This window comes from Mus caroli, chromosome 1 (genome assembly GCF_900094665.2).
Source record: "Mus caroli chromosome 1, CAROLI_EIJ_v1.1, whole genome shotgun sequence".
In the NCBI taxonomy this organism is placed as follows: Eukaryota; Metazoa; Chordata; class Mammalia; order Rodentia; family Muridae; genus Mus; species Mus caroli.
Window position 1 is genome coordinate 61,271,095 of NC_034570.1, and position 23,371 is coordinate 61,294,465.

The window sequence follows — 23,371 nt, forward strand, 5'->3', positions numbered from 1 at the left end:
TGTCATACTGAAGTACTGCTCTTGAGATAATGTGAGCCTATTTTTAAAAACGGCACATTTTTACAAAAATGAATTATCTCAGTTGAATCACTAAATAGGCAGTATGCAAATCACAGTACTGAGGGACAGTCTCTGTTACTTGATCAGAAATCCTGAAATCTGTCCAGATTATCTAAAACAAGGGACATTTGGCAGAAGGACTTAATCACTTGCTACTCAACGCAGTGTCATATTCTGGTTGGAATTCTCAGACAGTAGACACCTTTAACTAAAAGCTAATAAAGTTTAAATGAAACATGGTCCTTAGTCAAAATACTTTATCCATATTGGTTTATTAATTATAAGAAAGATATCGACTCTTCTAAGATGTCTATGCCCATGGGAACTAGGAGTGAGGTAAATGGGATCATCTGTACTGACTTTAAAATTTTTTTATAAATACAAAATTGTTACGAAATAAAACTTTATCAAAGAAAGAGGTTTTTAAAAGTAGAAGTGCAACATTGTTTAATGATTGAGACAGACATAACATCAGTGGTGCTCACAGATAACATATTTCCTAAAGTTTGGTCGTTGAAAAGAGAGAAGGGTGAAAACATTTATTAGTTAGTTTTCTTTTTTTTTCTTTTTTTTTAAGATTTATTTATTTATTATATGTAAGTACACTGTAGCTGTCTTCAGACACTCCAGAAGAGGGCGCCAGATCTCGTTACGGATGGTTGTGAGCCACNATGTGGTTGCTGGGATTTGAACTCTGGACCTTCGGAAGAGCAGACCGGTGCTCTTACCCACTGAGCCATCTCACCAGCCCCAGTTTTCATAATGCCTCTCTTCTGATCCAGTTTCTGCTTCAGCAGCAGCAATGAGTAACAGATGTGGGCCAGGAGAGCTTCCAGCATTCAGAACACCTGGTTTCTAACACAGGTTTCCAAAAGATAGTTCCCCCCAGTCTGCCAAAGCAACCCCAGGGACTGTCCAAAAATTAAGTGATATTTCAGAGCACATGAGAGGGGGGCAGTATATACAAATAAGGAACAGTGTGATGGTCACACCAAGGGAAAGAACAGTCCACTGTTGTCTGGAGACTAGTGCTGTCATAGAACAGTGCATCTTCTGGAGGCTAGTGCAGTCGCAGAATCTTGCCTGTTCTGAGGTGGAGAATGAGTTGTCTGTCTGTTACATATATTTCAAACTTCACCAGTCTTACAAATTAGCACATCAAGCCAACCAGATCCCTCAGAGCTCCCAGGGACTAAGCCACCAACCAAGGAGTACACATAGAGGGACCCATGGGTCTAGCCGCATATGTAGCACAGAATAGTCTTATCAGGCATCAATGGGAGGAGAGGCCCTTGGTCCTGTGAAGGCTTGATGCCCCGCTGTAGGGGAATTTGAGGGCAGGGAGGTGAGAGTGGGTAGGTGGGGGAACACCCTCATAGAAGCAGGGGGAGGGGGATGGAATAGGGGGTTTGGTGGGCAGGAACCTGGAAAGGGGATAACATTTGGAATGCAGATAAAGAAAATATCCAATAAAAAGAAATTAAAAAAAGACCCCCCAAAAGTGGTAGAATTACAGATAACAGTATTCTAATTAAATGTTTTTTTTTCTATTTCTGAACAAGAAACAGCACATATGACCCAAATACTCATATACTATAGTTTAAATAAGTTATGACACTTTACTCAAAATCTCTTCACAACATCAGCCTTTTATTCTGTGTTGGCCTCATCACTGCCCAATGTGTTCTAAGAAAGAAGAAGGGTTCATTGAATGTGATTTGAAAGCAATAAAGCCCATCTTATGGAAGGTAAGTTGAGTGCTTGCTTCTTGTTTCTCAACACAATGTTCCCTTCAGCAATCACAATACTATTGTGGGGAAGGCTGACACAATAATCAGAGGAGAAATGTTTTCTGTTTTGGATATAGGCTTATGCACAAAATTTGAAGGATTTATTGTTAAAGTGGTGCTGAGTATCCATTGCACTGTTTTAGTTACTTTATTCATGACCACAATGAAGTATGTGATGGTAACTTCTAGTGGTGTGTGGCTTGTAATAGGTGTGGCCTTACTGGAGGAAGTATGTCACTGGGAGGGGTGAGCTTTGAGGTCTCCTATGCTTTAGCACTGACCAGTGTGGAGCACAGTCCCCTTCTGCTTCCTGGGGGATCAAGATTTAGAACTCTCAGCTCCTTCTCCAGCATCATGTCTGTCTACAGTCTGCCATCCTTCCTACCATGAAGATAAAGGACTAAACCTCTGAAACTGTAAGCCAGCCCCAATTAAATGTTTTCCTTTATAAGAGTTGCCTTGGTCATGGTGTCTCTTCACAGCAATGAAACCTGAATTAAGACACAACTCATAATTTACATTAGTTCCCAGTTTAAGAGGTTTCAGCACACGATTGTTTGTTCTTGTGTAGCCATTAAGTGGCATGAGGTAAAGCCAGGAGACTTGGGAGGAAGGAGGGCAGATCATTAAATAGCAGGATAGGAAGCAGAATTAAAGGGAATACATGGAATAACCAAAGCACAATACAGCCCACAGCTGTACAGTAGCAGTAACTGCCCTTTTCCAGTTTAATCCTACACCTTTTCTTTTACCACCTTCCAACAATACCATGAGTTAGAAAGATTAGCCACCATATATGCTTATACACTTTGTGTTCTGTCTTTTTTGTTGTTTTGTTTTATTTTGTTTGTTTGTTTTTGGTTTTTTATTTTTTGAGACAGGGTTTCTCTGTATAGCCCTGGCTGTCCTGGAACTCACTTTGTAGACCAGGCTGGCCTCGAACTCAAAAATCCACTTGCCTCTGCCTCCCAAGTGCTGGGATTAAAGGCATGACCACCACGCCTGGCTTTTTGTTCTGTCTTAAGAACATTTAGCCATAGAATAGGTCTTTCTTTCATGTTTTGTGGGATCCAAAAGGAAACATTATTTTTCTCCAAGAGAAATTTTATCTAAGTAATGGCACTAATTAAAGCACTTTTACTATTACTGTAGGCATTTAAAGAGTTTTTATTTTGCTAATGGACTAGTGAAATCCTTGGCTTTCTGAAGATCTCCTTGCTTTTGGAAATTCTAACATCAGCAGAATCCAAGGTCTACCGAAGGAGGAAGTTTTTATGTATTCTCTGTGTGACTAGGATTTTGCATTTCACTTAATTTTCTTCAGATTTTACAGGAGTCCTGGTTATAATTTTCAAAGGAAAAACTTAAACCAAGTATGATCAGGACTTCCTCAGTGTCTTACAGGTACAAAGATATGGTCTCTTTCTTGAATTAGTCTAGTGCTATTAAATAAACATATTTAAAACACACATAATTCATATATAATTTTGTATACAGACATGCATGAAGGTGCTTGACTTACAGCAGAGGTATGTTCTTCTAAGCCCATAAACTAACCACAAAGATAACATGCTGAAGTTACAAATAATCTGATCATATCTGCTAAGCATGAAAGCTTAACAGTTCTCTGTGGAACGTTCTCCTTTGTGATCACATGGCTGCCTGCTAATTGCTACCCTTCCCGGGTCTCTTCCGGCACTGCCAGAAAAGTACCACACTGTATATCATTAAACCAGGAAAATGCATACATTCACAACTTGATGTTTGATTCACACACTTAAAGTAAAAAAGAAACCAGGAGTTGAGACATGGTGACTTGAGGATTCTCTCTATGTACACCGGAGACAAAGCAACAGGCAAATCTTGATTTCAATGTTACCCACAACTGAGAAACGATGTTGCTCAGCTAACTGAACAGACTGTGCGTGGATATCAGAATCTCCACGGATTAGCACAGATGATGTTCAGTCCGAGGAGTCATCCTGTTTAACTTGCTAGAGATTTAACGTTAAAGATAGGTTTCACGTAGCTTCTATCTGAATTTAGGCATTTTTTTTCCCAAGAAAGATATAAGAACCATACCTCTCTTTATCATGTTGTATGACTCTGCCCATGTAAGTCAGGAAACTAGATAGAATATACAGGGTACAGATGCTAAATGAATTGTATTTTCAAAATCTTGGTGTGCATGTGTGTGTGCGCGCATATGTGGGTGACTGTGAGTGTCTGTGAGTCTGTATGTGTTCTGTTTAATCTTTTGTCAGACCTGTCACTTGTTTTGCTTTAGTTTTGGAGATGTTGAGAACAAGAGTTTTACTTAGGTTATAAGCCTGTCATAGAAACTCTGGTCATTTCTGTCTCTTCCTGCCCCTTCCCCTTAGATGAGTGAAACTTCTGACTGGAAAGCAAAAGACATTCCTAATTCTTCTAAAAAAAAACTTTTACCATGCAGAGAAGCATAAATCTGGACTCTTGTGATAATAAGCGAATGAAGATGTAGGTTACTGAAGAAACTGCAAATATGCCACATGTGTAACAGTGTCCTTTGCTGGGTTTGGTAAGTAGCTTTCTTTTCTTGAGATTGTGCTGTTGTGACATGACACACTAAAGCTCATTTTTTTAACATGTCGAACAGAGATTCTGTTCTGTTGTTAAGAAACTGCCTTTCTAAAGTATTTTGGATGTCACAGTGTGTACTCAAATATAATTCCTTGTTTGCAGATGTTTTACTTAATGTCACAGAGCTCATGGGAGAGGGACAGTGCTCTGATACTTCTGTCACCAATCCAACAATTTAATCTGTCTGCCTGTCAGTTTAAAGTCTCAGTTTGCGTCACTCCTGTTTAATATAGAGTTTGTTCCCAATGATGTTTGTAGCCACAGGTTTGTGTGAATCAGAAGGTCAGCAGGGATATATTTAATGCACACAATGCACTTAGCAAAGCTGATAATTGTTCTCTGTCTACTGTTAGTCTGAGCTTTTATTAGTAATATTGTATGCTATTTATATTTCCTTAATGTGTATGTGATAAAGAAGGTATCTGTCAGCCTTTCAATTCGGGAAGCCATCTTTGTTTTTGTGATTTATCAGTGTGTCATGGTGTATTGGACAATATACTGGTAAAGTTCTGTTATCATTGCTCCTAAGATCAATGGCTTTTCACATATCTCTTCCCATGCAACCTGCATAAACAGCAATGATAATTTTAATGCAATCATTTAAGTTTTTCTGCTTATATGCTCTGCTTTTCATTTTAAAAACTTCTGTGCAGGCATACTTACTTCATAGATAATTTGATCCGATAGTCACACTATTTCTTTGAGATCAGTGCATAGCAGTGTTGCATTAGGTGTAACTATTTGTTCTCAAAATTTTCTGATAACATTTGAAACTCATCAATCTATACATATTTGCTCATATTCTTTTCTTTCTTGTTAGTATGTAACATGTATTAATTGCTATACTATAAATGCCATAAATTAGTTATGTAAGTGAAAGTCTATATATTTTTAATTTCTTCTTGTTTTAAAATATTTTAGTCTGTCTCTGTCTCTCTCTGTCTCTCTGTCTCTTTGTCTCTGTCTCTCTGTCTCTCTCTGTCTCTGTCTATCTCTCTCTCTCTCTCTCTCTCTCTCTGTGTGTGTGTGTGTGTGTGTGTGTGTGCCTGCATATATGTATTCTCTTCTGTATACATACATAAAATGCCAGAGTCTGGCTTCCATGCATCTTCTTTTATCATTCTATATTTTCACTGTAATTTTTTTGAAAGTGTCTCTCCTCGAACTGAGAGCTCACTGTTTAGATGCACTTAACTGTCCAGTGAGTGAGGTGCCAAGGAGCCCCCTATCTTCCTCCTCTGGTGTTGTGGTCACAGGTATGACCCAGCAAGCTGACTTTCTTGAGTGCTTGGGGTCTAACCTGATGTCCACATGGAGGCAGTTTGCTCACTGAGCTATCTTTTCCTCCAGCATTTCAAACTTGTAAGCTGATAATTGTTCTCTGTCTACTGTTAGTCTGAGCTTTTATTAGTAATATTGTATGCTATTTATATTTCCTGAGACATAGCAAGATGTATGTGCTTTAAAATTATCAACAATTAAATCTTAGGAAATTCTTCAGTATTGTACTTGACTAGACTCTGTGATCTGCTCCTCTCCCATCTAGTCTAACAACACAGGGCAGCTCTAGTTGTGCACAGAGTCAACAACAGAGATTTGAAACTGCAAGAAATAGTTTTGGACAGACTTGATGGTATCTCCTTTCCTTTTGACATTGTAGAGATTACAGAAGGCTCTTGTCTTTTAGCAAGTTGCAGTATATTATGCTTAGGGAATCTAAGTAGCCTGTTGTGGCCTAGCATTAAAATAAATTCACTGATGTCCTTCTGTGGGACTACAGGCTGGCCTTTGTTTATTATTGTTATATTTTATTGGTATAGATATCCCGCCATGCTCTGTGCTATAAATAGTGATGTTTTTATTGTTAGTGCAGTACACTTAATAAAGCTGCAGTTTTCATGGCAATTAATTGGGCTGACAATCAATGCAAGGCTGCAGGCAGTGTGTTTATGTGCTGAGCTTTTGATGAGAGAAGCCCCAAGAAGTCAGGCTGTCAGAAGTAAATGCTCTGTTCAGACATAAAGTCACACTCTGTTCTTGGCTTGACCAAATAACAGTTGATTATAGGCTGAGTCTGGGCCTGATTTTGCTTGTAAGGTAGAGAATATTTGATCACCCTTTAAGAGATATGGTGAGACACTTATTTAGGATAAAGCAGTATGATAAAATTACCCTTATTGGTTGTTTCTCAGGGTACAGTTGGTTTTTGGTGAAAATTTTCTTTCATTTGAAATGATCTAGAAGTTTATGAAGGTTTTTGCTTCCCACCATATGGAACACATATTCGTAATTATTATTATTTTTTGGGTGCACACTTATTCAGAAAATTTCCCTGGGCTAATGGTGTGATTTCCTGGCTTCTTCCATGTTAAAAACAACCCTTCTGTAATCTCTAACTTCTGATTTTACATCCTGGCTCAGTGGATGTTTAATCTTTGTGCAGTAATACTGGCAATGGTGTATCAAAAGACTTTGATGACTGGAGTGGGACCAGATCTAGGAAGGAAATAACTTGCTGTAACTCCTTTGCTGCAGTTAGGGTATAGTTTCAAGTCTGTTTATAAAAATATAAATATAAGCCATCATTTTCAGAAGCTCACATTTTCCAGGAGTATTTTTTCATGCTTTCCTTGATATACCATTTGGATTATACTTCATACAACTCAGTTATTATTTATCAATGCCTTAGACTAAACAAATGAATTCTCATCTTAATTTTCATCCACCTCCCATATGTTTGTTTATCGAACATGAATCAAATGAGTCACATATGACATATAAATCCTTATTATGGCAATAGAAACAATGATGAGACTTTTACTATTCTATTTTCTGTTAGAGTTCTTAAATATTGTGATGCACATCATATCAGATGTCTATGCAGTTATTTCTACCCAAGCACCTTACTGAGAACAAACTGATTTCAGCATAGGCACCAAGCAAATATACTGACTGACTAAGCAATTTAATATTAACCTTATGATAAAGCCCACTGGTATAGAGTGTTTTATAACTTTGTTTCTTAGATTTTGTAGCAGAAATTAAAAATAATCTATTTAAGATGTCCTTCTGACTTACAGAACATGACTCAGATCACAGAACAGAATGCTAGTCTGACAAGCATAGATTTGTGACTTTTCTGAACCCACTGAAGCACTGACATCATAAAGAAAAAAATCAAGCTCAAAATATAAGGGAGGTCAGTACTGATGATGGAGGGGGGCAGTGAGGAGGAGGTTACAGCTTATCTGGGCAAGACACTAGCCAGACCTGCAAACTAGGCTACTGCATGCTCACAGTGATAAATAACAGATGTGCAGTAGCATGGCAGCTGAAAGTACAGGCATTTTCCACATGCTCTAGTAGGTATTTCCCTTCTGAATCCAAACATGTTCTCTCTCTCTCTCTCTCTCTCTCTCTCTCTCTCTCTCTCTCTCTCTCTCTCTNTCTCTCTCTCTCTCTCTCTCTCTCTCTCTCTCTCTCTCTCTCTGTGTGTGTGTGTGTGTGTGTGTGAGACAGACAGACAAATAGACAGACACAGAGAGACAGAGAGCAAGATAGACAGAGACAGAGACAGAAACAAAGAGCAGAGATAGACAAACAGGAAGAGACAGACAGACAAACAAACAGAAGTAGAGGCAGAGAGAATGAGAGACAGAGACAGACAGAGATAGACACACACACACACACACACACACACACACACAACACGCAAACTGGAGAAGGAGACACATTTTAAGAGGAACACAGACCACTGCCAGCAATATTTTGATCTTTGTCTCCCCTAAACCACTAATTTCTGCAGCTATAGAAAGGGCACAGATGAAAAACTCTTCAAGGTGAAAATCCTCTACTAGACTAAAATGGAAAGATACATAGAGAATACTAGGGCTTCAACAGCCACAGGACACAGTATCTGCTGGAAGTTTTAACAGCCAAAAAGAATGTCCATCCCCTGCTTTCCACAGCCAGACTAGCAAATATCAAACAATAAGTAGCTTGATCTAGCAAGCTCTCCCTAAGGTACAGTGCCAAGGGTAGATTCCAACTAAACATGCAACAATTACTGACAGAACTGAAAAATAGGGAGCTAAAAGCATAGAAACACACTTTCATTAAGTATACTTAGTAGGGTAAGTATACTTAGAAGGGTCACTACCCTAAATGCAAGGCAATTAAGAGGTGTGTGAAAGTGATATGCACTGCTAACAAATTCAACCCTAGCAGTCTTCAAAGACAGCATACCACCTAGTTAGATTGAGTCCAACTCCTAATATACGGTCCTAGTTAAAATAAAGGTGAGCCACTTTTCATAAAAAAGTAAAATCCTGCCTATGTCTATTATTCTAAACAAATGTCTATCAATAAAAATTACCAAGTGGTAGACTATGGAAATAAGAAGACAGCACAATGTAAGTGAGAATTTCATCCTTATAATTAGATTTGGGTATTCAAAGCACTACTATTTTTTGACAAGGAATGTACAATAATGGATTTCCTGTGGTTAATATGATAAAGCTCATTGTGGTGAAAGTGGATAAAGAGATCTGCAGCTAGGAAGAGGAGGGATGGAAAGAGGAGAAGAATAGGAAGGAACATAGAAAGAGGGAGGGGGAAAGGAGAAGGGAGGAGGAGTAAGAGGAAGAGCAGGAGAGAAGTAAGAAATGGCAAACACAGAGCCGCGTTAATGAGCTTATCGATATGTCTAAAATAGCTAAAGAAAGATTAAGACAAAAGGATAAATCAATAGAAATGACATGAAACTGACACATGAAGAAAATTAAGAGTGGAATCTAGAAACAGAACATCTATCAGCTTCAAGACATAAATATATCAAATATTGAAACAGAAAGTACAAATACATGAATTTGTATATATGTAATTATATATTAATTAAATTAATGATATATAAATTTTATATTCATTACATATATAATATATAAATTAAATCTACAATATATAAAATCACATATATAAAATTACATATGCAGTATATAAATTAACTGTATATATGTAATATATATATATATGTATATATATATTATATATATACCCACACACAAATTCAACTGTAGTCTGTTCTGACTCTATTAGAGGCAATACTAAACTCTTTGTTAAAACTTTTCTCCCAATTTAGGACCAAAGGCAAAACATATGCTAAAATGAAGAGCAAAAAAATGAGGCTAGGGAGAGGTCTCATCTGGCATGAGCACATATTCTTCTTCCAGAGGACCTGAGTTCTCTTGTAAGTCCAGCTCCAGAAGGATCCAACACCTCTGGACTGCACAGGTACCTGCACTCATGTACACACACTCATATATTGACATGCATGTATAAACATAATTTAAAAATATTTTTAAAAATCTGCTTAAAAAGAACACCAAAAGAATTGCTGCTATAACAAAATAAAACATAAAAAAAAGTTGAAACTTGGCTTCCAATTTATGATGCTGTTTGAGAAGGTCATGAGGTAATGTAGCTGTGCTAGAGAAAGAAAATCACTGGTGGTGGCCTTTGAGAGTTCACAACCTAACCCTACATCCAGTTTGCTTTGTGCTTCCTGCATGTATGTGTGGAAATGTAATTGCTTAGCTTCCTACTCTAGATGGCTGTATGTGGCTGCTGCAGTGCCACATTGACGTGCTCTTTATGCAGAATAATGATACCACATCTTTAAAGTGCCTGAGATCTGCTTCTCTGAAGTTCCTATGTGTGGTTTTGAACACTCATGTTGGTCAGCTCTCAACTGTTGTAGCTCCACTTCTAGTGGATCTGATGGACATCTCTGGTCTTTGTAGACACCTATACTCATATGGAAATGGATTCTTAAGTCATACTTGAAAATAATTTAAAAAATAAAGTACTGAAACAAAACTAGTGTCAATTTGGTATTTTGTACCCCCTAAAATGAACGGAGTTGATTTAGTGTCAGTGAGTGTACTCTGTTAGAGAGGCTAAAGGAAGTTGTTTATAAACAGGTTACCAGAGAGAAGTTCAGAGAGATTGAAGAAGTTGAGAGTATGTATGCAAAGCAGAGTGAATATAGAAAACAAACTTTTCTTTTTTGATTTTCTTAATATAACAACTTGCTAGCCAAATAAAATATTACATAAGTATATAATGTGATTCTAACATATGTAAAATCAGATGTATTATGACAATAATACAATCTTGGGAGTGAACATTTGAAAATATAGGATTGTAAGACTCTTTTTACTGCATAAAAATCAGTGTAAAGTTATTTCCAGGGAGAGTTTGATTTGTTAAGATGCACATTTAAAAAGTCCTACTTCTAGCTTTTAGTTTTTAATAAATAATGAGTCAATGGAGGAGATAAAGGGTAATATATAAATGGTCAACTAACCCTACACAAGGCAGGTTGAAGTGAAGTCTTGAAATGAAGATCAGATGGAATCTTGTCAGTAATCAAAATTTAACGTATAGGTTACAATACAGAGATTTCAACCAGATAATAGACCACTAGGAATGTTTCATCATATTCTGGTCTTTAGTGACATATTTGACCTTTGACCTTTCTCCATGTCTTTTTTCCATCCCGACAGTATCCTTAGTCACCTCCAATATGAATGTCTTTATACTGGTATATGGAACAAGCCAGCAACAAATGTGGACTTTGTGGAGTAGTGAATCATTTGTCTTAGAGCTTGAAGTCTGTTGGAAATTAGCTCAAGTGCTTTGTCTTAATTTGGCTCCCAAAGTTGTTTCCAGACCTGGGGATCCCTGCCCGCAGTTGGCTTCCATTGGTAATAAAGAATTGCTGTACAACCAATGACTGGGCAAGGAGTTGGAGGCAGGACTTTTAGACTATGTGGGCAAAGGACAGAGATAGGGGGGAAGAGAATGAATCACCATGACTCGGAGACAGAGGGATCAGATTTAAAAGCTGCAGGAGAGAAACCATCCAGCAATGTAGGTGGAAAGGAAATATGGCCCTATGGGGCAGCTGCACAGAAGGTAACAGGGCAGCAGAGTTAAAAATATAGATTTAGAAGGTGTTAAGCCAGGAATATTGGAAGGAAGTGTGTACTAGTCGCAGGAAGGTTGAGAAGTGCTCAGTCATTGAGCTAGTCAAGGCATACAAAATTAGCTGGTATGTGTGTGTGTATGTCTCATCCACTAACCTAGAGAGCTCTTGGGTGGGTACAGCATGCTCACTACTAGCCAGAAGTCAAAGCAGTTTAACAAATTCACTTCTATGAAGTCAGCTACATAGTCAATGATCTAATCCTTTCATATATTTGTAATTATGATCAATAAAAATCTTTGGGTCTTGTGTGAGTTTTCCTGATTGTTATGTACTCTGTGCTAATTCCTAAGCACATTTGCTGCAAGGACAGCAGCAGTGTTTATAGGGCGGGTACTAAAAGCTTCTCTTACAGCTTCCCTCTATGTGGCTTCTTATCTGGTTCATTTCGATCTGTACTCTGGCTCCATAATAAGATTTAACCATAAGGTTAATAGATTCTGGTGAGTCCTGTGACTCTTTCGAGTGAATTACCTGAGGGGATGTTAAGGGAAACCTTGAACTTCAAATTGGTGTTCAAAGAGTACTCTTGTAGAGACTGTCTTTAAAGCACACTGACTGTCTAAAGCTGGGGAGTTCTCCATGCCTTACTTTGAATGTAGTGACACAGATAATAGAAGTCTGAGAGTCTATAAAATGATGTTTAGGCAAACATTAACCAAAAGGAATTTGGAGTAAATACACATTAATATTGCTTGAGGTAGGCTTCACATAAGAATTATGAGGATTAAAGTGGCTATTACAGCTTCAATCCCTTGAGAATGTGTAACAGGCCTTAATATCAGCTCTTAATAACAGAGCATCTATGTTTATAAAGCAGTATCTCAGAGAATAAAGCAAGAAATAAAAATCTACAGACTTAAGAGTGTAAGTACCTCTCTGTCAGCAAATTGTAAGTCAAGAGGGTATCAGGTGTCCATAAGAAGATAAGATGGCTTGAATAACATCCCTGACCAAGTTGATATGACCAAACACTAAGGAGGAACAGAATATATTTTCAATGGAACACCAAAAAATTACCACAGTAGATATTATTATGTCTACAATATAACATTTAACAATTCAAAACATTAACCTTTGTCCATTAATAAACTGAAGGGAACTTACATACTGTTACTAATAGTCACCAAGTAAATTCCTTTTTAGCAGTTGTATCTACATAGAATATCGTGACTCCAATTACAGTAGATGTGATATGTGAGAAGCTTTGCTTCTTGAAATAAAAAGAGAGAATATGCATAATCTCCAGATTACTCAAGAAATCACAGAGGCAGAGACAAATAAAGATTAGAGAGGTCCTGTAACCAGTAAAATTGAAGAATCTACGATAACTATTGTTAGAAGATATACCTGATGTTGATTGGCCCATTTTTATTTATTTATTTATTTTAATTTTTATGGGTTATTTTATTTATTTATATTTCAAATGTTATCCCCCCTTTAAATAGCACATTGATGTATTTAATAGACATAAGGTAACAGAGATACTATTAATGTCCTAAAGTTATATCTAAAAATGACTTCAGCAGGATTTATATGTTTTTTTTTAAAGTTACTCAAAGCAAACTTGTAATTTATGAAGTAAATCTGCATTTCAGAAAGGACATTATTGTATAGGGTTCTAGCCTGTGTTAGGGGCAATGGCATGTCACAAAAGTAAGCACTGGAAGACCTTATCTAGATACATTTTTATCACCCACATAGTGACCCAAAATGAGTGTCAGTGTGGAAAAGGGACTTCAGCTGTGTTGGATGACTGCTAGTGGAAGAATGTATAATCTCTTGTATACTTATAAAGAAGAGTAAAAGATGTTTGCTAATCTTAGTAAAACTTAGTGTTTTTAAATAATGAGTATTTCATGGAGATTTGTTTGAGTCTTTGTATAAAATAATGTAAAAATTTCAGACAAAAAATTGTCAAGAAACAGTGCATTTCTTTAAATCATGTAAATATGTTTATTGAAAACCTTGAAGTCATAAATAATTTGCATGTTATTAAAGAGGTCACAAAGCATAACAACTACTTTGCTTTTGTTACAAAGTTATGCCCTAGGAAGTATGTAGGACAGAGTGAATCTCATCATAAATTATCAATAGTAAATTCGATAAAATATAAATAAAATATTAGCAAAGATAATATCTAATAATTGTAATATACCATCCACAATTACTATACAGATATATTCAGGAGAAAATTGTCCAAAGTATAGATTGGATATGTGTAAAGAAAACTCACCTATTTTTCTGAGACATAAAGCAGATGAACAAATGAAAGATGTCATTGTAAGACTACAGTACAAAAATGGATAATTACTCATTTTTTATTATTTTATTTATTTATATTTCAAATGTTATCCCCTTTCCCAGTTTCCTCTCTTATCCCATCTCCCTCCCCCTGCTTCTATGAGGCTGTTCCCTTACCCACCCACCCACTCTCACCTCACTGCCCTAGCATTCCTCTACACTGTGGCATTGAGCCTCCACAGGACCAAGGGCCCCCCTCCCTTTGATGCCAGATACGACCATCCTCTGCTACATATGCAGCTGGAGCCATGGGTCCCTCCATGTATACTCTTTGGTTGATAGTTTGGTCCCTGGAAGCTCTGGGGGCTCTGGCTAGTTGATATTGTTGTTCTTCCTATGGGGTTGCAAAACCCTTCAGCTCCTTCAGTTCTTCCCCTAACTTCTCCATTGGGGTTCCTATGCTTAGTCTGGTGGTTGGCTTCGAGCATCTACATCTGTACTGGTCAGCCTCCAGCAGAACCTCTCAGGAGACAACTATATCAGGCTTATGTCAGCAAGTACTTCTTGGCATCAGCAGTTAAGTCTGGGTTTGGTTTCTGCATATGGGAAGGACCTCCAGATGGGCCAGTCTCTAGGTGACCTTTCCTTCAGGCTCTGCTCCTCTCTTTGTCCCTGTATTTCCTTTAGACAGGAGCAATTCTGGGTTAAAATTGTGGAGATGGATAGGTGGCTCCATTCCTCAACCAGGGGCAATACCTAACCTCTGGATATTGTCTCTACAGGTTCTCTCTTCTCTTTGTTGGGTATTTCAGCTAATGTCATCCATGTGGGTCCTGAGAACCTCTTGCTTTCCTGGCATCTGGGACTATCTGGTGGCTACCCCAGTTCCCCATTCCCCATTATTAAACACCTCTGTTCAATTTCCTGACCCTCTGTAAATCTCCCCCATCTCCTCCTGCTACACCCACTCTAGTGAAGTCTGCTTGACAGGCCGAAAGGCCTGGAAGCACTCACGAGGCAAAGAGTTTCAAGGAAACTCCTGGAACCTTGGCATTCCCATAGCCCATATACTCAAACCCTATCCCCTTGTTAGTCTGGTGTATGTATCCACGTGCTCTCTTTCAGTATTGTTTTATTATAAATGCCTTTAAGATTTGATTTTTTTGTCATAGCTAAGCCTTCGCCAGTGTTCCAATGTCCTAGAAAATCCTTGAAGCCGATGAGCTTGGAATTCAGTAAGAATGTTACCTATTCAGTAACATTTAAATTCATTTCTAGTATTCTGAGGAGCCACCAGACTGATTTCCAGAGTGGTTGTATCAGTTTGCAATCTCACTAGCATGGAGGAGTGTTCCTCTTTCTCCACATCTGCTGTCACCTGAGTTTTTGATCTTAGCCATTTTGACTGGTGTGAGGTGGAATCTTAGGGTCATTTTGATTTGCATTTCTCTGATGACTAAGGATGCTGAACATTTCTTTAGGTGCTTCTCAGCCATTCAGTATTCCTTAGTTGAGAATTCTTTGTTTAGCTCTGTTCCCCATTTTAATAGGGTTATTTGATTCTCTGTAGTCTAACTTCTTGAGTTCTTTGTATATATTGGATATTACCCCTCTATTGGATGTAGGATTGGTAAAGATCTTTTCCCAATCTGTTGGTTGTCATTTTGTCCTATTGATAGAGTTCTTTCTCAATAATATGCTTAAGTAACATGATTTGAAAATCATATTTCAAAATACCAGCAAGATTTTGCAGATTAATGAATATTGTGAACCAAAATTCCATCTAAAAATTGTGAAGAGAAGCAAATACCAAAAATATTCAAGCATGTAGTGAGTAATTGTTTTGGAGAGGAGTTCTTACAACCTTCTAGGATGTAAGAAAATACAGTGGATGGAAACAGAAAATTTCAAGGAGATTAGTTATATATTGCAAGTATTTATAATCTGATAGTCCCATTATTACAAATAACAAGGACAAATAATATTTACAATGTTAAATCATGCTAAGATAATAATTAGCTAACTTTTGAAATTATTTTAAATAGGATCCTAACCTACTGATCCTAACCTCAGTTCTCATTATAAAATTAATTTCCAGTGCTTTGTTATTACAAATTCTAAAAATAGTTTAGTATTCATTTAATCCCCGAAAGAGCTAGTAGTTTATTTTGTTATAATCTATAAAGTTACATTCTAAAGCAAAAGAAAATGATGAACTAGAATGAAGAAAAATAGTGTGCACAAAGAGGATAAAGATAATAAAGAGAAAATATTCATAACACATGGTAAGGTGATTTTTTTAAATTTTATGAAATATTCTTGCAAGTCAAATCAGTTCTTTAATAGTTTGATGCATGTCTTAGTGAAGATGACAGTAGCAATCTTGATAAACTAATTGATGCTATTTAATAGATAGATGGGTGGTCATGAAATATTTTTAGTTTTGCAATTTTGTGAGGTCCTATTTGTTGATTCTTGATCTTACAGCACAGGCCATTGCTGTTCTGTTTAGGAATTTTTCCCCTGTGCCCATATCTTCCAGGCTTTTCCCCACTCTCTCCTCTATAAATTCCAGTGTCTCTGCTTTTATGTGGAGTTCTTTGATTCACTTAGACTTGAGCTTTGTACAAGGAGATAAGAATGGATCAATTCGCTTTTTCTACATGAATGCCAGTTCTTCTACAGCTGCCAGTTGTTCCAGCACCATTTGTTGAAAATGCTGATTTTTTCCCCCCACTGGATGGTTTTAGCTCCCTTGTCAAAGATCAAGTAACCATAGGTGAGTGGGTTCATTTCTGGGTCTTCAATTCTATTCCATTGATCTACCTGTCTGTTGCTATACCAGTACCATGCATTTTTTTTTTTAAATCACAATTGCTCTGTAGTACAGCTTGAGGTCAGACATGATGATTTTCCCAGAGGTTTTTTTAATTGTTGAGAATAGTTTTTGCTATCCTAGATTTTTTGTTATTCCAGATGAATTTGCAAATTGTCCTTTCTAACTCAGTGAAGAATCGAGTTTGAATTTTGATGGGGATTGCATTGAATCTGTAGATTGCTTTAGGCAGGATAGCCACTTTGACGATATTAATCCTGCCAATCCATGAGCATGGGAGATCTTTCCATCTTCTGAGATCTTCTTCAATTTCTTTCTTCAGAGACTTGAAGTTCTTATCATACAGATCTTTCACATCCTTAGTTAGAATCACACTGAGGTATTTTATATTATTTGTGACTATTGTAAAGGGTGTTGTTTCCCTAATTTCTTTCTCAGCCCGTTTATCCTTTGTGTAGAGAAAGCCCATTGATTTGTTTGAGTTAATTTTATATCCAGCTACTGCAGTGAAGCTGTTTATCAGGTTTAGGAGTTTTCTGGTGGAATTTTTGGGGTCATTTATATATACTATCATATCATCTACAAATAGTGATATTTTGACTCCACATAAAACCAGAGACATTAAAACTTATAGAGGAGAAAGTGGGGAAAAGTCTTGAAGTTATGGGCACAGGTGAAAAATTCTTGAACAGAACAGCAATGGCATGTGCTCTAAGATCAAGAATTGACAAATGGGACCTCATAAAATTGCAAAGCTTCTGTAAGGCAAAAGATACTGTCAATAAGACAAAAAGGCCACCAACAAATTGGGAAAGAATTTTTACCAATCCTAAATCTGATAGGGGATTAATATCCAATATATACAAAGAGCTCAAGAAGCTGAACTCCAGAAATTCAAATAAACCCATTAAAAATGGGGTACAGAGCTAAACAAAGAATTCTCAACTGAGGAATAACGAAGGGATGAGAAGCACTTGAAAAAAATGTCAAAAACCTTAATCATCAGGGAAATGCAAATCAAAACAACCCTGAGATTCCACCTCACACCAGACAGAATGGCTAGGTTCAAAAATTCAGGTGACAGCAGATGCTAGTGAGGATGTGGAGAAAGAGGACCACTCCTCCATTGCTGGTGGGATTGCAAGCTTGTACAACCACTCTGGAAATCAGTCTGGCAGTTCCTCAGAAAACTGGACATAACCATGGAAGGAGTTGCAGAGACAAAGTTTGGAGCTAAGACGAAAGGATGGATCATCCAGAGACTGCCCCACCCGGGGATCCATCCCATAATCAGCTACCAAACCCAGACACTATTGCATATGCCAGCAAGATTTTGCTGAAAGGGCCCTGATATAGCTGTCTCATATGAGGCTATGCCAGTGCCTGGCAAATACAGAAGTGAATGCTCACAGTCGTCTATAGGATGGAACACAGGGTCCCCAATGGAGGAGGTAGAAAAAGTACCCAAGGAGCTGAAGGGGTCTGCAACCCTATAGGTGGAACAACAATATGAACTAGTCAGTACCGCCAGAGCTCGTGTCTCTAGCTGCATATGTAGCATATGTAGCAGAAGATGGCCAATTTGGCCATCATTGGGAAGAGAGGCCCCTTGGGTTTGCAAACTTTATATGCCCCAGTAGAGGGGAAAGCCAGGGCCAAGAAATAGGAATGAGTGAGTTGGGGAGCAGGGCATGGGGAGGGTATAGGGGAATTTGGGGATAGCATTTGAAATGTAAATGAAGAAAATATCTAATAAAAAAGAAATATTTTTAGCAGTATATGTCTGGTTGATATAGGAGTAATTAACTTATAAGATAATGAAAATTCTGCAATATATACATTTTATAAATTTATGAAATACATATAGAATATATACATTTATGAGATATGACTCTCTGGAAAATTCCATAAACAATCACAGTACTTTTTATTATACAAATAAATATTGTTTACCTTAGAAACCTAATAGGTTATGCCTGAAGAAAAATCTGAGGAATTGCTTTAGTTACCCAGGACATCATGTTTTGCCAGTATCTTCCTAATATCTATGTCTTAAACAATGTTAGTGAAGTCTGGCACTGAATAGAGTCATGGAAGACTAAATAACTCAAATAGAATAGTGAGAAAATATTCTCTTCATGAACTGAAATTCAACAACTATAAAATGGTTAGATGGATTTGCCAATAATGAGTAGCACTATCAGTTCTTCCTTATGTCTTACAGAATATATTATGATTTTTCATTACCCAAGGCCATCTTGACTATTACTGAATGCTATAAATGTTATCATTTCAACTTTAAAGGAACTCTTAGGAGGTGTGGACAAATGGAATGGAGGTACTTACTAGTGACATGCGTGTGAAGGAGTTAGTATAGAACTGATCCATTTCTGTTTCTTTTATTTCCTCACTACGTGGTTGTTATCCTCCTCTGCCACATCTTTCACCATAGTGTACTTCCTGGTCACAGCAGCAATGTATTGAAATCTTTGAGTCTGTAAGATATGGAGGCCTGGCCCGTTTTTATTTGTTTTAACTCTGGCTACTATGCAGTGAGCATCCTTGTCTGCTATGTGCTATCACCATGATAGAGGATAAAGAGTTTGGCAGCACGAGGAGGCACATAGAGGTTGCACATCCTAGATGCAAGTAAGAGAAGGCAGAGTTGTACAGTATGAACCTTATAATGCAATTACTGACAAAGAAAGTTTTAGCCAAGTCAATGGGACATCTTCCAGCCAAAGATGTTTGTTACACGAATTCATGTCTTCTGTATTCTCTACCTTGTCATACTCAATTCCTGACTAAGAAGAGCAATTCACACAAGTCAAAGTAGTGTGTAATCCTGAGGGTGACAGGTTATCCTACATTACATCTTATATACATTAATAACTATGCTTTGATTGTAAAAATTATTTTTGTCAAGTTCTTAATTCAGATGCAAATGGAATAAAATTGTAGTGCTTGTCTGTGAAGAGTATGCATCTGTGTGCATGTGATTGCAGGTGTGTGCAACTGTGCTTGTACATACAAGTTCAGGAGTCAATGGTGACTGTCTGTCTTCCTGTATGACTCTCTTCCTAATTGGATTTAACTTTTTACCGTTTGAATATTTCATACATGGAAACAATGTGTTTTGACAAAATCTATCCCACATTATATTTTTGGCTGCTACCTTGGGCAAGTCTCTGAGGTCCCACTATCTCCAAGCTCCTTAACACCAGCATTATAGGGGCACACTGTGCCCAGCTTCGCATGCGAGGGTTTCAGATTAGAATTCAGCCCCTCATGCTTGCACAGCAAACACTTTACCCACTAACACATCTCTCCATGATTACTTTTATTATTTTATGCAGATTTTATTCACACCTTAATGATCCTTGCTCTGAGGATATTCTTATAATGTTCATTTTTTTTAATAGGTAATGGACATCTACCCAAAATACCAAAAATCATGTTTGCTGGTGTGGTGTTTTTGCTTATTTGGATTTTTACAAATTTTTATATTATTTTAATGATTGCCAGATAAATTCCCTGTATTACAGTTTTTAAAAATCGGTGACCACTCAACATGTGATACATATTGACTGATATTTACATTTGGATTTCTTTATATCGATGGGGTCAAGTATATTTGAATAGGCACGTGCTGACAGTAATCTACAGAGCCGGAAGTAATGGGATTTTTATAGACTGAACACCCTTAGAAATTTCACTCACTCCCAACCTTGATGAACTGTCATAATAATTGATTGTATTAACGGAAATAAATAGCCAAATTTGCTTTGCCTTCACAATGACCCTGTTCCATCTGACATGGGTGAGGTATAAGGTTACTTCACACTGCCCCAGTCAGGTCAAGGCGCAGGAAAAGCCTTGGCTCAGGCCTTTAATTCAATCCCGCAGACAAGAGGATGAATCGGCATTGTCAATGTCTCTCTCTTTGGCGTGGGTACCAAATAACCTTGCTTCACTTCCTTGTTTCTCCCAGAGAAGGTTTTGGCAGTACATTGCTTACTTTCAGTTGCGGAAGTTACACAGTTTAAAGAGGGAACAGTAATTACAAGCCATTAAACTCAGAAGGCCACCCGCACAAATGATCATTGTGAAGAGGACACAGCCTTCAAGTTCAGTAAAGGATGATTACCAGAGCATTTTAGCTGCGCGCTGGTGAAGGGGGGGAGGGGGAGGCTTGGGAAAGGCGCTAAGGCAGCAAATAAATGCCCAAGATCACAGTTAGACAGGGCAGTAGCTACATTGATTATGCCAGCAATGATTTAGTGGGGGTGCCTCACACTTGCCTTTACACAAAGTGTCATAATAGGTATTTTGAAAAATACTCTGTTCTACTTGCTGTGTCCAGTTTAAACCACAGAGGTGTCACTTACACTGTTACTCCATATTGGATGAGGGAAAACATCTAGCCCCTTGGAACTGGAGTTCTTTTCTCCTGTGGCTCTGGATTCAGTGCTTGAAGAAATATCTGTTTTCCCCTTTGCCAGACCATGGCTCTCTTTTGTTTAAAACACATCTTAAAACTCACCCCTCCCAGAACCTTTCCTGATTAATTGCATTCAATTACTTGTATTCAGCATCTTCCCTCTGTAAATGCTGCATTAAATTATATTTCTGACATGTTCATTTCTGAGGAGCTTTAAAATATAAATATATAATCTTACCTTCAACTAGCATGGATCATAATATATGTCTAGATGATAAGGGCATAGCCACCTTTATTGCAAGATTATTAACTGTCACTAAGCTAAGACTTTTTTTTCTTTTTTTTTTCCCATCACCTGACAAAAGCTAGGTTACAAAATTCTTTGGCCACTAGAGGGCATTTACTTCTGATAAAAAATGAGAAGATATTCTGTGTGATTTGCTTTACCTAAGGTTAGGGTTAGGATTTTTGTATTTTTTAAAATTCCTGCCTTCACTGTTCCCTACATAATGAATTTCACAGGAGGCAAAGGAGACTAAGGACTCACCTTTCACTCAAGCCAGATTCGGCTTTACTTCATCCAGAGTGTGTGACTTAGTATGATATTTGCATATTTGAGAGAATCAAGCAGGGCACACAATCCTAGCAAGTTGTGATGGTCAAATGTGGCATTTCCTATTGCCTCCTACTAGCTTCTTATACATAGTTTCTTATTAATGGTCTCCATCCATTGCTAGCTCCAGGTAGTTGGCTAGGTCTTCAGTACTAGGCGTGGTTTCCCACTTGTGAGAGGGCATTCTGACCAAACAGAGCTGCTGGTTACTACCAGGATATGCATGATGCTATTTTATTTTTAGGAATATTGTGGCTTGATGGTAATTGTTTTAGTTAACAGACAACCAACATAACTATCTAAACAAGACCTGAACAAGATTGACAGCAACAGATATTCTAACAGGGAAAGATGAATCTTATGGGACTCCAACCCTGGACAAAGAACTGAAGGCGACTTAGGAATGCTGAGAATGGGGCAAGTAGTCTTCCCACAGAAAAGCCTCTCTCCAATTGGTTATGCAATGCCATGTTGCAATCTCTGAAATCAAATACATACAAGTAACATTAGGGGGACAAGAAGTTTACATTTATATATTTAGGAAAAATTACATATTATCAAATAAAGAAAAGAGGCCATAAATTTAAGAGAGAGCTGTGGTTGGTAGATTCATAAAAGAGATTGAAGGAAAAGGAAATACATTTGAATTTCAAAATACTAAATTATGTGTACACACACACACACATTCGTAATCCTAATTCCAACCCTTAAGACTTCAGAATAAAACCTAGCCTAGTTGTCTATGCTACTCCTCTGTTCTGTGACACTGTTGCTTATCCAAAGGCACAGATTTCATTAGTAGGTAGGATTAAAAACATTTAACAGTCCAAGTGGTTAACATGGTATGAGTGTCCCATTACTGCTATAACAAAAAAATTGTAGACTTGATGACTGAAAGAGAAATAATAAACTGACTATCTGATAAGGGCTGAATCCCCTCCAGTAAAACTAAGAACTTTTCCTGGATTGTTTCTTCAAAGTTCACAGAATTGCATCTTTCGAGGTTCTCTGAGATGCATGGAGGAAGGAAAAAGCCATGAGGTTTGTCCAAAGGGAAATACAGTCAATCCTTACATGCATTCACTGATAGTTTAATATCAAATAGCTATATGTGAAGAGACGATTATTTCTAAGTTAGTATGCACCACAGAAATGGTGATTGTATAGAATTCATGTTCCTCGGATAGTAAAAATCTTCAATGAGAATCCAGGAGAAGGTGTTCTCCTCCACTTTCATGCCTCCATAATTTTCTTGTCTTCATCTCTGCTTCAAGAGAATATATTAAGAGAGGATATACGTGTGAGGAGAGAAATGGGAAATGAACAAAGAGAATTTAGTAGCTCAAATGGGTCTTCTGTATGAAGGATTGAGGCTTTTATGCCAAACAAATGGCTCACTGGCACAGCATAGGTTTTCTCATGCAGGCTCTGTCTGTTACATCTAGTTCTTCTTAAAAAGTCATGTTTCATTAACATTTTGAATCTTGGTGTTTTCTTGGTGCAATTGTCATAGGTCACATTCAGACACTCTGGAGTACCCCAGAACCTGAACCTGAAGCACTGGTACACACTGGTCATAGTAGTTGTATTAGTCAGAGTTATCTAAAGTCACAGATCATATGGAATGAATTATATATATATATATATATATATATATATATATATATATATGGAATTTATTGGAACAAATTATAGGCTGTCATTCCACGATGCTGAGTGTTTC